Consider the following 15,079-nt stretch of genomic DNA (forward strand, 5'->3'; position numbering starts at 1 on the left):
TTCAGTGTTGCACCATAGCTCTTATTTGTGATTCTCTTATATAGAGACACATACATAAGCCACTCATCTGAGTATTGGGCTTGGGTCCTGTCTTGCCTAACTTCTTGCTCCTGACACCTACAACATTCTCCAGTTGAATATGTTTTTTTATTTTTTTAAACCATCTGCTTGTAGTACATCTGTGTACAAAGTGCTTGATTGCTAATGAGGTCAGAAGGCCTCCTCCCTCGTGGAAGTGAGTCCCCTTCCATATTGAGCAGGATGTCATCAACTATTTGTCTCTTCTCTTGGATGTCAAGTGAGTCCTAAAATTCTTTAACCACGAATTATAAAATTTATGTCCTACAAATCCCTCAATTGTATAATATTTGCAGAGGGAAACAATCGAGGGATCTATAGGACATAAATTTTATAATATTTGCCTCATCTCTTGGATGTTAAGTGAGGGATTTGAGGACAGCTAAAAAAAGAGAGGGGAAAAAAAGGACCCTTAAAAAGTGAGTCACATGATTCCATATAAAAATTGAGACCACAAAATTTCCCTCCCTTTTTACACCCTTAGTTCAGAAGCACCCTCTTTGTTGCAAGTAATTCGTAACGGAGAGAGTATTTATAGGAATATCAATTTGATTAATTGGCCAAAATTGTAAATGAACTACTTAAAACAAACGGAGGGAATACTCTATATCAAGGACTTCTTGCACCCCTCTTTTGTACTACCTCCGTTTTTTATTAGTTAATACGTTTTGAATTTAGCACTATTCATACATCTCCCTTTGACCATGTTTTATGATTCATATGTGAAGAAAAATATAGTCGAATGAGATCTTATTAGATTCGTTATAATATATATTTTCAAAATATCAACTTTTTTTTAATTTTATTTTATTGGCCATTAAATATATTAATTATATTAATGATTGAATTTGTACATTGACAAACGTGACTAAAGAAATGTGTCAACTAAAAAGAAACGGAGGAAGTAAATAAATAAAAAAGTTCCTGGAGTCCTCAGTCTCCTCACTGGCAAGAGAAATATGAAATCTGGCATTTACATCATCAGGCAACTTCGACATCATATGGACATATACTAATAACAGAAGTCGATGATGATTAAAGGGAATAATATACATTTAATGGGAGCATAGTCACATACGTTAGTAGTAACAATACACACAGGCATAATTAATACTCTCTAGCTCTCACAAGGACACAAAAGTTTGAATCTGAGCTAGGCAGCTAGCCCAAAATGCAGATGAGGCACATTGGCTGCATGATGACCAAATCAACACAGATCGCAGACGTAAATTTTATAATCCGTGGTTAAAGAATTGACAGCCACGTAACTCCTAAAGGCATGGCTAGGCAGTAAGCCTGGTTATTGGGCATGGTATGATACTAGTATGTGGCTGGATGTGGTGGTGCAGGGCATTTGTAGGCCGGGCAATAACATAGAATTGAGCATCTTCAAGCTATAGTCCACTTCAGGCTTCAGCAACAGAATTCAGCATATTCAAGTTGTAGACTTATATAGGCAGTTCAGCAACATGCAAATATTACAATTTACAACAGCATGTAGCACATCAGCGAAAACTGAAACATATTCCCAGGGCATACAGTAAATTGTAACCTTCACCAGAAACCGGTTATCCATGACATTTATTTGCTTCAGCCACTCAAGCTTAGTGAGTGTAGCATCAAAGAGCACAGCCGATAATCTGTACATGTAACTACAAACTAGTATAGAAGCAGCAAACTTTATAAGTTGCAACTGCTATCAGCTTTTAGCATCAGTCCAACTTCAACATTACATAACAACTCGGCCAGTTTAAATTCAACTCACAAACATAATCAACAACACTGTCGATGTCCTATTTTAGTCTGCAATTTCATTCTGCAACATCATCACACCACATTTTTTTACTTTTATTTTTCCAATACAGGCAAACAAACAGATCAAAATTCAAAGACTCACTAACTATGCTAAACATAACATCATAACATAGTCACTAATCATACAAATCCAAAAACTACCTTACTATGCCAACATTATTAAGCACAAAACACAACAGAAACACAATAGCAACAACCAAATAACAATTTTTCCTTCCATAAATAAACAATTAATCATATGCTACACTTATCTCCAATCAATTTTCTACTCTACCAATCAAACCCTGAGAATCTGAAGCTTATTAGAGAAAGCAATGGCAACCCAATCAGGCTGAGACGAGGACCACTGAAGCTGCTCAATCTCCGCCCCAGCCGTGTACGCCAAAATCGGGTCCAACCCACCTTCCACAGGCTGCCCCATTGAAGACAAGTCCCAAATCAAAGCCTGCATATCATCACCAGCAGTACAAATATGACAAGAACTATGAGGTGCCCAAGCAATAGCATTAGCACTTGCTTGATGCCTCTGCAACTCCACCACCGGAAGCGTCGGAAACCGAATATCCAGCACAACCACCTTAGGACTATCCATTATAATAGTTGCCATATATCTTGGGTCTTGCTTATTCCACCCTAATCTAACCAAAGGAGTATCAGGCTCAGAACTCTCGTAAATTATCGTCGAATGTTCTTTATCCCTCAAATCAAAAACCCTAACAGACCCATCAGCTGAAACCGACGCAAAAACCCCAGCACCACCCCAAGCAATATCATAAACCTCCTTATCATGCGCAATCAATTGAGTATCAACAGTTTCCCTCTCAATGTCCCAAATCGTACACGTCGTATCAATCGAAGAAGTCCCAATACGACGCGGTTCAGCCTCATTCCAATCAAACGAGGTTAAGGGTCCACAATACTCGGAATTTTTGTTCCCATTAAGAAGAGATTTGAGCTCAACAGAGTTGGAATCCGAATTGATGTGCCAGATTCGAAGGTAATCGGAGGAAGTAGCGAGGTAATCGGGTTTGGAGCAATCTTTGTCGGGAATGAAGATTGCTTTGGTGGGTGGGTAAGGGTGGTCAAAGGAGAGAGAAGGGTCGGCTTTGATTTCGCCGGTTGAATCGTCGAGTTGAACGATTTCGACGCGGTTTTGGGAGTGTTCGAGGAGGGAGGCGATTGCGAGACGGTATTTTTTGTCGCGACGAACGCTCCAATTCATGGAGTAGATGTGCCAGGGTGCTTCGTAGGTGTAGATTTCGGAGCGTTGTTTTTGTTGGTCGTCGGAAGAGAAGGGTTCTGGGTTCATTGGTGATGGTTCACTGCTTGCTCCCATTCTTGTTAATGGAGGCTTTCAAGGTTTCAGCTTTGTTTTGGGGGTGGAGTTGAATGTTGAGGATTTTTTTGAGGTGAAATGGGGGCCGGAGGTGGGGTTTTGGAACACCGGGTTGTTGCTCTCACTCTCTCAGTGTGATAGTAGAAGTGAAGATATTTTAATAAAGAGAGTTTTGAACTTTTGATAGGTATGTGGATTTGACTCATGGGTGTCAATTTGGGTGAATGGTTCAATTTTAAAATAGGATTATCGATTTTGGGTTATAAACTTATAACTAGGGATGAGATAAAATTAAAGGTGATCTTGAATTGAAATCTGTAAAGAACCGCAGGCTTCAAAACCAGAATCTGTAGATAGAGAACAAACCAGAGTTATTACAAACATCAATATAAAAAAATCATCAATATTCATACTATTAGGAGCTAAATGTTATGTCCCACAATAGCTATCCAATGTGCTTCTAAATTTGCCTCCCGATAGATATGGTGGATGCTCCAATTATGAAACCGTGAAAGAAGAGAAGAGCGAGTATCTTTGATAACATGTTCAATCTGCCAAGGGAGTGTTCAAGTGTTTTTTTATTGAGTTGATGACTAAAAGGTTGTCACCTTCAATTAAAATTTTCTAAATGCCGCACTAGAGAGCTAGCTAGTTGGACTTCTTTATGAAGAGATGTGTTTTGGGTGTTTTTGTCCCTTGGGAGAGTTACGTCACGAAGTCTGATCCGGCTGAGCTACACCTGCAAAATAACGGAGACTCCGGGTGGTTGGAGCTCCGCCTCCGACGGTCAAGTTAGTAACTTGAAACGGAATAAAGAAAACGGAAATTTAGGTGGCTATCTGCTCGGATTCCAAGCTCAGGTCTTTCTCTGATGTAAGAGAATAAAGGTGTAATAAATGATTGATTGTGTCCCCAAAATGGGGAAATATCTCCCTATTTATAGGGTCGTTGGAGAATGTGCCCCTATCTAGGTCACTTGACCTAGATTTTAGTGGGCTGCGCCGTTTTACGGCGCTCCTTGGGATTTGGGCCCTTGAAGGCCGCCATTTCAGAGGCGTATCTGAGGGCGCCAAGTGTCAAGAGGATGTTGAGCCACATGGGCCATCCTGAGCTCGACACGTGGCGACCTCTCATTGGTCCACGTGTCTAGGGTAAAAATCCACCCACTCGGCACTGCCTAGGACACTCAGCCGATCCCCCGGAACGGCTGAGTCTAGAACAGGGGGTGCCTCTTCTGGACTGTCGGAACCAATATGCTCATCTCCGAATTCCTCCCTCTCTGTGTCTGTGCAGGACACAATGGCCAGAATGAAACAGACGGCCAGGCGGTCTAAAAGCCGACGCACTATGAGAGGGCCAGCCGATGAGGTTTTCCCGGAAGGGGAACAGAGGGATTGGGAGGAGAGCGGATCTGACGAAGAGGCTCCCTCTACCTCCGGGAGCTCTGGAATAAGAGAGGTAGACGGCGAGGGAGCCGCCTCCTCTAATGAAGCCGGCGATGCTGAGGCCGGCCAAGGATCAAGAGCGGAATCTTCCGGCTCCGACCAGGGTGATTTTGCGGCTGACTATCAGCAGCCGCCCAAGGTTGCTGACAATCCCAACCCCAAAAGGACCCGGATGCTGACGAGTAACATTGCCCTTCTTAATAGCGGGTTCAGGGCCTTTAAAGAGAAACATCCCTTTGGAAGGGGTTGGGAGGTTATTGTCCCTCCGGCTGATGCTGTGATGGCCTGGAGTGACGACATTGACCATGCAGATGATTACTTCATCTGATATGAGGCGGTTATCGAAGCCGGCCTCCGGTTCCCCCTCCACCCCGGGATTAGGAAATCCTCAAGGGGTATGATATGGGGGTTTAGCAGCTCACCCCTAACTCGTGGGTGAATATATTGAGTTACATCGCCGCCTGCGAGTTTCAGAATTTGAACCCCAGTTTTTCTGCCTTCGCTCACATGCACTATTTGAGCAAGGCTCCAGGCGGCCATGGGGTATGGTATACGCTGACTACCTTACCCCAATACTTAATGACTTTGGACAAAGTGTCCAAATGGTCCGGGTGGAAAGACAAGTTTTATTTGATTTCCTCCCCCACCCTAAGACACAACCGGACACTGCGCCGGTACAACACCGAGCCGACTCTTCTAGGCCGGAAATGCCCTCTCCCGGTGCTATCTACTAAGGCTCGGGAGCAAATAATAGAGCCGGGATTTTTTGAGACAACAACTGAGCCCATGGGGAATGGGACTCACATTATAGTTCCCAAGAACTGGATCCCCCATCCGGACTTCTTCAAGGACGAGTGCTTCTTGTCCGCCTGCGGGCTGAGTACAATGTTTCCCAGGGGTAGAATACTTCTCATCCGGAATGATTGTTATTTCATTTTTATTGCAAACTTGCCTTAATTTTTTCTAACTTGAAATTCTTGCTTTTGCAGACGAAGCCTTGAGGATGGTTGACCAGGGTAAAACTCCTGCTAAGTCTGCGGCGCTGCTGCGCAAGGAGGCGACACTTGCCAAAAAGGCAGCCGTCGAGGCTAAGGATACGAAGAAAGGTGGGGTAAGACCGCTTGACTCTATATGTTTTTTTTTTTTATATATATATATATATACCGGTTGGGTATGCTTACATTTTGCTTCTTTCTCAGGAGTCCGTCAAGAGGATTCCACGATCATTCTCCAAGTTGCTCAAAAGGCAGGGAGATGATCTGGAGAAGGCTCCGGCTGCCAAATCCGCCAGGAAGGATCCCCCCCCAGAAACAAACATCTGCCCAATCCGGTCGTCTAACGACTGGGGGCAAATCCCCTGCTGTTCTGAAAAAACTCAGCGAAAGCTCAGAACATCAGAAAGCGCCGAATGTCTCAACGGCATCGAAGGGTGGCGAGACACCTAAGGTTGCAGGCGGTGCGGCAACCACTGGGGAGGAGAACAAGCCGGAGACCCATCCGGAAGCTCAAGGTAAGGAACGAACTGAAATACCTTGGCCACTTGATTTTATGAGAATCAAGACCAAGGTTGATCCTTCAAAAGGGTCAGTCAGCAGCCGGCAACAGATGAATGCCGACTACACTGCTTCTATCTCACAAAGCACTACTTTTGATGCAGATCTGACTTCTGACCAGCCGGATCTTGCAAGCTTCGCAAAGCGAATGGTGAGGACCCTCACCCGGTCTGAGAAGGCCTCCATACCTGATCTGCAGGTCGTGGACTTCGACCGAATAATGGGTTCTCTGGCTGAGGTAAATGATCCCTTTACCTTTATGTCTTTATTCTTTAATTTGACTAAGTAACTCATAGACCGGCTGTTATTGTCTCAGGCTATGGTGAGAGTGGACAGTCTCCGGGGCCCCTTCAGGCGGAAGCAAGAGGAGGTAAATGACGCCAAACGGAGGGCCCTAGAAAACCTCAACTTTGCTGAACATTCTGATTATATGTGTAATTTAAAGATTAAAGCAGTAGAGTTGAAACAGGAGGAGCTGATCCGGAGTTTAACGGCTGCAAACGATGAAGCTAACAGCCGGGCTGATGACCTTGACAAGAAGCTGAAAGATGCCAAATCAGATCTCAAGGCATTGGAGGATGCTGACAAGGAAAATGCCCAACTCCGGATAGACAATGACCGCCTGAAGGTCGAGCTTATGAATCTGCGCAACAAGCAGTCGGATGAGCTGGCCCAGGAGCAGACCCGGCTGACTGAGGAGAATGAACGGGACAACTTGGCTCAGCTGAAGATCACCTGGGGCCTCCTTTACCCAGAGATAGACTTTGAGGTCTATAAGCTGAGGTATGATTACGCCACTGCGGTGTATGATGCCCAGCAACTGGGTGATGCTCCACCGCCTCGCTTCAAAGACTAGGCTGCTGAGCAGGGATATGAAGTCTCTGATGATGAGGAGGCGGCGGATGATCATCACGAGGGCCAAGCCAGCCATACTCAGCCGGAGAAGACTCCACCTCAGCCTTAGGCGGGCCTCCCCACTTTCTGCGGCAGTATGCCATTCTGTTTCTTTACCGGCTTGTATGTCGTGTATTATTGTATCTTTACCAACTATGGAGTTGGGTTAACATTTTATCTTTCCTTCTTCACCGAATGTGTCCGGTTAACACTTACTCTGGCCCTTGTGCCATTTTAAATATTAATGAAGTATTCTGACTCAGTCGGTGTTTATATATATTTGTGTTTTGAGTTTTGCATCTGTTTGCAATTCTTTAATATTTTGCCTAACTTTAAAAAGCATGCGGCAATTTGCAATCCGGGTGCTCTTGCCCCTGGGCAGCTGTGTGGTTGGTTTTATTTCAAGCTGATTGATTGGCTTGAAAACACTTAATACTATGAGAAGTATGGAGTGTTTTTAGGCCAATCAATCACAATGGTGATTGCCCCAAACCAAGTGCACAGCCGGTCATAATACCGGTCACAATGGTGTTTGAGCTTCTTACCCATGCGGTAAATTCCGTCTGGGGTTAACGCGTAGCCATTACACCACCTTTTGCCCCAATAGGGGAAGTGAGTGCAACTTTGGAATAAATAACCCAAGTAAGAATTTCAACCAATGACCGACTGATGCCTTAGGGCATCCGGTACTTGGTTACTTAATTGTTCTTCATAGATTATTCTGGTCAGACAACTATGAGTTGACCAATTTGGTCGTTCAATTTTCGCAGTCTACATGGATACGTAGAACCGACAAATAGTCTGTTCTCTGTGACGATTGCACCCGGAGGGGTGTCCTCGGACGCCCTTGTCCATGTTGGGACAGGCGGTTTTATAAAATAAGCAACCATCCGGCCATATTGGCCTTTGGTCTTGTTTGAGACCGGTTGTATATAGCTACTAAGCGTTTTTGTGCTTAGTTTTTAATCGGATCATTTGGCCGAGAATAATTACAACATTGAATTTACACTAAATATCGAACTTAGCTTGTTGAACGAATAGTCCGTCTGAGTATTACCCAGGCGGTCCAGCAATTATTAAATTACACTATCAAACGTAATTTAAATAAAGAGTCCGTCTGGGTTTTACCCAGGCGGACAAACAATAAAAATGATAAACATGGCAAAAATAATGTTCAACCAAACTAAGTATCAAACTTAGTAAGTTAAACACTGGGTCCGTCTGGGTATTACCCCGGCGGACGAATGATAAAAATGGCAAAAATAATTCTGCAAACAAAGCCTGAATTTTCATTAATTGACTTACTGTTTACAAAAATTATACTTTCTCAGAAGTAGTACTTTTTTAGATTGTCTACATTCCAAGTTCTAGGCAGGCGGCGACCGTCCGGAGTTTCCAGACGGTAGGTGTCGTTCCTGACTTCTTCATAAATCCGTTAGGGGCCTTCCCAATTAGGGGTTAGCTTCCCAGCCTCATTGGCCCTACCGGTTGCCTCCATTTTTCGTAACACGAAGTCGTCCATTTTCAGGGGATGCTTGTGCACTCTCTTGTTATAAGCTCTGGTCATTCTCAGACGTTATATCTCATGGCGCAGGGCAGCGTTGCCCCTGCGTTCCGGGAGGGAGTCCAATGCCAGCCGCATGGCCTCCCAATTTGCCTCTTCATCATAGAGCATAACTCTGAGAGTCGGCTCATAATGCTCAATGGGCAAGACGACTTCAGCACCGTATACCATAAGAAATGGGGTTTCTCCGGTTGCCCCTTTAGCAGTAGTCCGGATGGCCCACAGGACATGAATTAATTCCTCTGCCCATAAACCACCAGCTCTTTCAATTTTCTTTTTTATGTCGTCTGAGATGAGTTTGTTGAAGGCTTCAACTTGGCCGTTTTCTTGGGGTCGGCCGACTGATGCAAAACAATGTGAGATACCCTGATCTCCCAACCAAGTCTTGAGCTGGGGGGTCTCAAATTGAGGGCCATTATCAAACACCATATACATAGGTACCCCAAACCGGGTGATGATGTTCTTCCAAATGAAGGAGATGACATCCTTTGTCTCGATGTTCTTAACCGGCTGAGCTTCTACCCATTTGGTGAAATAATCCACAGCCACCAAAATGTAGCGTTTTTCGCCTGGCGCAGGCGTATATGGACCCAAGATATCCATGCCCCATTTGGAAAATGGGACTGGGCTGTGGATTGCCGTCAGATCAGTAGCCGGGCGGCGAATCAGTGGGCCAAACCTTTGGGACTTGTCACATTTCTTCACCAACTCCTTGGCGTCTGCCTCAAGAGTGGGCCAAAAATAATGTCGTCTGGCTCTGACGGCTAGGGACTTGCCGCCTATGTGGGAGGCGCAGAATCCCGCATGCAGATCTTCGAGGACTTCCTTCCCCTTTTCAGGGGCGACACACTTCAACAGAGGTTTAAGAAAACCCGCCTTGAAGAGTTCTCCATTTTTCAACTCAAATCTTGCAGCTCGCTTTTTCAGGACGGCTGCTTCCTGTGGCGAATCAGGAAGTGTACCGTCTGAGAGGTAGGCCCGGATGCCATCCATCCAGGTATAGTTTCGGTCCAGAATTCCAATGGGATCCTCATAGATGCTTCTCTTTTCAAGAACTTCCCAAAAGACTGACCGAGGCGTATCATGGCAGGCGGAAGACGCCAGTTTTGACAATGCATCCGCCTGATTGTTTTCCGACCTAGGCACTTGACTCAGCCGGAATTCCTCAAGTGACTTGGTCTCTTCTTTAACTGCCTGAAGATATTTAATCATAGCCGGATGAGTAGCCTCGTAGCTTCCCTCATACTGGCTAACAACCAATTGAGAATCAGAGTAGGCGTCAATTTTCATGGCCCCTGCCGCCTTACACATGCGAATGCCGGCTAGCAGGGCTTCATATTCCGCCTCATTGTTAGAGGCATGAAATTTGAAGCGTAGTGCATACTCAAATCTGTCCCCTTCAGGAGACTCGTAGATTACGCCTGCACCACAGCCGTTCTTTTTAGAGCTCCCGTCTACATACACTTTCCAAACCTGATCAAGATTATCCGGAGCCACCGGACGGGTCATTTCAACAATGAAGTCGGCAAACGCCTGACCTTTCACTGCCTTTCTAGGTTCAAAAGTGATTTCAAGACTTTGCATTTCAATAGCCCATTTCAACATTCTGCCGGATGACTCCAAAGTAGACATTGGCCGCTTGAGGGGCTGGTCGGTGTAGATTACCACCGGATGAGCCAGGAAGTAAGGTTTCAATTTCTTGAAAGCCACATACAGGGCAAGGCCAAATTTTTCTACCATGGGGTACCAGAGCTCAGCATTTTTTAAGACATGGCTAATGAAATAGACCGGAAGCTGAACACCGTCTCTCTCAGCAAGGAGAACGGCACTGAGGGCATGATCTGAGACGGCTAAGTACATGTATAACACCTCCCTAGGCAGTGGACTAACAAGTCTTGGCAAAGAGTGGAGGTGTTCTTTTAGCCGTTGAAAGGCCGCCTCAGCCTCATCCCCCCATTCAAATCTAGTCTTCTTCCTGATTGCTTGGAAGAAGTAAAGGCATTTGTCACCTGATCGGCTGAGGAATCTCCCCAGAGCAGCCAGGCAACCGGTTAGTCTCTGTGCTTCCTTGACAGTGCGGGGTGACTTCATGTCAATCACCGCCTGTATCTTCTCAGGGTTAGCCTCTATCCCCCTTTGATCAATCAGGAATCCGAGAAACTTCCCAGACTCAACACCAAAGACGCATTTCTTAGGATTCAACATGACCTTATGCCGCCTGAGTGTGGTGAAGGTTTCTCGGAGATCAGCAAGGTGATCCGCCTGCTGTTTGGATTTGACTATCATGTCGTCAATGTATGCCTCTACATTCCTCCCAATCTGATTAATAAAGACAGTATTAATCATCCGTTGGAACGTAGCCGGCGCATTTTTCAAGCCAAACGGCATCACCGTGTAACAGAATAGCCCCTGATCAGTGACAAAGGCCGTCTTTTCTTGATCTTTCTTCCACAGGGGTATCTGATGGAAGCCGGAGTAGGCATCCATAAAACTCATCAAGGCATGCCCGGCTGTTGAATCGACCAGACTGTCGATCTTAGGAAGCGGATAACTGTCCTTGGGACATGCCTTGTTGAGATCTGTGTAATCAACACACATCCGCCAGGTACCATTCGGCTTCTTTACAAGCACAATATTAGCCACCCAGTCGGGGAAATTACATGGCCGAATGAACCCAGCATCCAACAGCTTTTTTACTTCGGCAGCTGCCGCCTGACTTCTTTCCTCGCCGTGATTTCTTTTCTTTCGCCGGATGGGCTTCTTTTTAGGGTCCACAGCGAGTTTGTGGACAGCAAGATCCGGGCTGACGCCTGGCATCTCTTCCACTTCAAAGACAAAAATGTCCTTGAATTCTTTCAGCAGAAGGTGCAAGTCTGCACCTAAATTAGCAAAGGCAACTGTCCCAACCTTCACAGTACGCTCCGGACGGCTGTCGTCCAGAGGTATGTCAATATGTTCACCAGCCGGTTGGGGACGGAGCTCATCTGACCATTCACCGGTCAGTGATTGCTATTTTTTCTCCTTCTTCACCTCCATCAGCATAGGTGCCTTTCTTTTCTTTCCGGCGGCTGGTGGGACAGGCGCTGGGTCAGCATCCTTGACATTGTCAAGGTCTATTGGTTCCTGGCCGCCTGGGGTTACAGTGTCTCTGACGGCTGAAAGATAGCACTCTCGAGCCGTCTTCTGATCCCCATTCAGGGAACCAACAGTGCCATCATCCCTCTCATACTTGATGAGCATGAGAGACGGGATGATTACTGCCTTGGCTATGTTGAGGGTTGGCCTGCCAAGGATAATGTTGTAGGCGGTCAACTCCTCAACGACCAAGAATCTGACGACAATGTGTCGTCCTTGGCCCTTCTCTCCCAGCCGGATGGCTAAGTCAATTCTTCCGGCTGGGTAGACCATCCCACCCCCAAAACCAACCAAGGGGTGGGTGACCGGATGCATGCTGCTGACATTGTATTTCAGCTTTTGCAAGCACCGGAGGCTGATGATGTCTGATGAGCTGCCGGTGTCAATAAGGATTCTTCCAACCAGTTGGTTGGCAACCTTACATTCAATGACGATCGGGTCATCATGCGGACGGCGGACGCTGCCCCTGTCCTTCTCAGTGATCAAGACGTCTGGGAAGGAGGTGCTTGCAGACGCCTGCTCATCATCATCCTTGTCCATCTTTCGAAGATGGCTCTTGGTGCCCCGGATGGTAGGGCCACCACAGGAAAACCCGCCTGCTATTGTGTAGACCGGCTCCTTGTCGGTATCCGAGCTACTAGCAGGCTGGGGGGTAGTCTTAGAGGACTGACCTTTATTCTTCTTCTTTGCCCCGGCTGGGGACTTAGAAATATAGGACTTCAGCATTCCTTTGTCAGCCAGACGATCCAACGCCCTTTGAAGGCTGAAACAGTCGTTGGTGTCATGGCCAACTTCCTCATGGTATTGGCAAAATTTATTTTTGTTCCTTGATTGAATGGAACTTTTCATTGGATTCGGCTTCTCTAGGGACAGCCGGTCCTTAATTTCCATGAGGATGGAATTGCAGTCCTTGTTAAACTCGTACTTGGGGACGTACGGTTTAAACTCTTTCTTCTTCTTCTGGGACGGCTGGTCAGAATCACTAACCGCCCAGATTTCTTTTCTCTTTTTGCTCTCTTCTTTCTTTTTAGCCGGCTGAGCAGGTCGGTTGTCTTTTTGCTTGTCGGACTTTTTAGAGTCCGACTGGCTACCAGGCGAGCAGAGGTCGGTAGCTTGAATGTAGCTTTTCGCCTCCCTCAGGGCCGCCTGTAGGGTGAAAGCCCCTTTTCTGAATAGGTCGAACTTAAAGGTCGACCCGTCAGACCTTTGAAAAAGTCTGTAAAAGCTACCTCATCAGACAGTCCCTGAATCTGAATTCTGATCAGATTTAACCGCCTGACATATGAGCGCAGCCCTTCTCTCTCTCCCTGCTTAACAGTGCTCAAATCAAGGCTTGTTTTCTTAGCAGGGATGTTCATTGAGAAGTTAGAAGCAAACAGGAAGGCTAGCTTCCTGAAGCTATCGATGGACCCGGCTGGCAGATTACCAAACCATTGTTGGGCAATGCCCTTCAATGTAGCCGGGAAACATCGACACCAAGTGGCATCATCCGACCCCTGCAGATACATGAGGTTGGTGTAAGCCATGAGGTGGTCTTCCGGATTGGTGGTACCATCATAGGCACCAACCAATACATTCTTAACCTTGGCTGGCTGGGCCGCCTCGGTTATCTCCCGGGTGAACGCAGAAGGCTGTTCACCCAGGCGCAGCAGACGAAGCTGCCAGTCCAATGGCTGGACATTTGGATATGCCGCCTGACCTCCAAAGAAGGTCGGCTGCATGAAGTGAGGAGGATACTGTCCGTAAGCCTGAGTAGGCACATACGGTACAGCTCCAATCATGTGAGGGCCAGAATGGACGGTATTACCGCCTGTCTGGCTCTCATGCAAGGAGGGTGCACTCCCTGCAGAAATATTGTTGAAGCTGTCTGGAAAGTTTGACGTTGAAGCCGACTCAGACAGCGATTGGTTTCTCTTCCGGTTAATGATCTCCGGGCATCAAGAGTTGATTTTTTACTTCTCACCGGCTGCTGAGTTCGGCGAGTGTTATTGGTGTTCTTCCCAGGAAGGAGAATTTGACCAATCAATGATCCCGGCTGCCTTCTCCTTTGGATGAGGAGTTGGTTGCCGGTCTCTGACTGACTTCCCCTTCTCTGGAGGGGTCTTCTTCGCCGACTGACCTTTACTTGGGCCAGCCCGGCTTTTGGTGATCAGCTCTTTAATTTCACCCTTGAAACTTGTCATGAATCTCATGAGTTCGTCTCGGGTGACAGGGGCTGTTGCTCTCACTCTCTCAGTGTGATAGTAGAAGTGAAGATATTTTAATAAAGAGAGTTTTGAACTTTTGATAGGTATGTGGATTTGACTCATGGGTGTCAATTTGGGTGAATGGTTCAATTTTAAAATAGGATTATCGATTTTGGGTTATAAAATTATAACTAGGGATGAGATAAAATTAAAGGTGATCTTGAATTGAAATCTGTAAAGAACCGCAGGCTCCAAAACCAGAATCTGTAGATAGAGAACAAACCAGAGTTATTACAAACATCAATATAAAAAAATCATCAATATTCATACTATTAGGAGCTAAATGTTATGTCCCACAATAGCTATCCAATGTGCTTCTAAATTTGCCTCCCGATAGATATGGTGGATGCTCCAATTATGAAACCGTGAAAGAAGAGAAGAGCGAGTATCTTTGATGACATGTTCAATCTGCCAAGGGAGTGTTCAAGTGTTTTTTTATTGAGTTGATGACTAAAAGGTTGTCACCTTCAATTAAAATTTTCTAAATGCCGCACTAGAGAGATAGCTAGTTGGACTTCTTTATGAAGAGATGCATCTTCTGCCATGAATGCTTTGGTGTTGTCGAGGTTGAAAGTAGAAGCCTTAAGAACTGCGTTTGCCACTACTGTCTCTAATGATTATCCCTGTTGCTACTGAGTTGTTGCAAACCGACCCATTGAAGTTGTTTAGCTAAAAGAAGTTGAACGACGACGGCTTCCTTGGAACAAGAATGAATGATGAGGAGGGTGTTTAATGGATGTTGTCTCACGGAATGGGAGATCCTATATAGAGGAAAACGTATTATAAAGAGATCTTTGGCACCTCTTGTTGAACGCAAATTGCACTCAATGGTAAGTCCTTAAACATTCAAAGGACTCATTGCGAAATATAATAGCATTCCGCTCTTTCTAAGTGCTCCAAATGAAAAAGATAAAAATTTTCTTGTGGTATTGGGATGTTCTTAGAAACTACAAGTATCAGTTAAACTTAATTACAAAAGAGATCGTACAATCTAACCACTTTTTTTTATTAGA

The 15,079-nt window shown here is 45.6% G+C and overlaps 1 pseudogene; it reads right to left on the reverse strand.

Annotated features, from left to right (window-relative positions):
• Window positions 1-1,820: 1,820 nt before the first annotated feature.
• LOC145577679 (WD repeat-containing protein LWD1 pseudogene) lies at window positions 1,821-3,374 on the reverse strand (annotated as a pseudogene).
• Window positions 3,375-15,079: the final 11,705 nt, after the last annotated feature.

This window comes from Chenopodium album, chromosome 1 (genome assembly GCF_948465745.1).
Source record: "Chenopodium album chromosome 1, dcCheAlbu1.1, whole genome shotgun sequence".
Lineage (NCBI taxonomy): Eukaryota > Viridiplantae > Streptophyta > Magnoliopsida > Caryophyllales > Amaranthaceae > Chenopodium > Chenopodium album.